Source organism: Myotis davidii, unplaced genomic scaffold (genome assembly GCF_000327345.1).
Source record: "Myotis davidii unplaced genomic scaffold, ASM32734v1 scaffold696, whole genome shotgun sequence".
Classification (NCBI taxonomy): domain Eukaryota; kingdom Metazoa; phylum Chordata; class Mammalia; order Chiroptera; family Vespertilionidae; genus Myotis; species Myotis davidii.
The window spans coordinates 11,725-13,172 of NW_006287805.1; positions in this window are offsets into that span (position 1 = coordinate 11,725).

Sequence of the window (1,448 nt, forward strand, 5' to 3'; positions counted from 1 at the left end):
AGCAAAAACAGAAACCTCCAGAGAGATAAGGTAATAGTGATATTAGGGAAACTGATTAACAGTTTATTCTGAGCTTCCCTGTAGTCAAAGCAAAAAAAGGGATTCTAGAAGTGTGGTATTTATTTGTTTTACTTTTGATGTTATTTGAACTTAGAAATTTATATTTATTTCTGTTGAACACCATTTTGTTGTTGTTGTTGTTTTGTTTAGAATTCAAGGAAAACTAGATCTAGGTCAGTATGTTCTGGGTCAGTATGTTCTGTCTAAATATAAGAAATATAATGCATTGAATATGACCACAAATTAGTTCTTGGTAACCTTAAAGAACAGAGAATAGGCATTGTCAGTAGACACAGGAGAGGGGAGTCTAGTTTTGATATTGGCTGAACAAAAATATTTAAAAGGCTAGGCCCTGGAAAGAGGGAGTGTGTGCTACACATCATATGCGAAAAAAGCTAGCAATTGAATGGCAAAACAGCTAAAAAGGCAATTTGGTAGTGGCAGGTTATGTGGAACAAACTTTAATATTCAAGTATCCCATTGTCACATTGTAACTTTTAACATGACCTAACCGGCCAGTGGAAAAAGTAGATTGTTTGAATGTGTTGATTTGGGTGGCTCATCAATATTTTCCTCACTGCATCCACTTTGGGAGCTGAATTGCCTTGCTCCATTATTGTTATGGAGAATTAGAATAAACACTATGTTATGTTCAAGGGAGAGATCAACAACAATACAATCATAGTAGGGGATTTTAATACCCCATTGACATCACTGGATAAATCCTCTAGACAAAAAATTAGCAAAAGAAACAGCAATCCTAAATGACTTACTAGATCATATGGACTTAATCAAGATCATCAGAACATTTCGTTCCAAGGCTACAGAATACACTTTCTTCTCAAGTGCACATAGGACATTTTCAAAGATCGACCACATACTGGGACATAGGCAAAGTCTCTTCAAATTCAAAAAGATTGAAATCATATCAAGCAGCTTCTCATATCACAATGGCATAATATTAGAAATAAAGTACAATAAAAACAATAAAAAAATCAAACACTTGGAGGTTAAATAGCATGTTATTAAACAATGATTGGGTTACCAAAAAGATTAAAAAAGAAATAAAAAAAACATCCTGGAAAAAAATGACAATGAAAACATAACAATTCAAAATCTATGGGGCACAGTGAAAGCAGACCTGAGAGGGAAGGTCATAGCATTACATGCCTATCTCAAAAAACAAGAAAAATTATCTAACTCTACAATATAAAGAATTAGAAAGAAAGCAACAAGATAAGCCCAGAGTGAGCAGAAGGAAGGAAATAATAAAGATCAGAGCAGAAATAATAATAATAAAAAAAGACCCTGAATAGCTGCAGCGATCCTGAGAAAGAACAAAGTAGGTGGGATCTCAATACCAAATATCAAGCTGTATTACAAAGTCA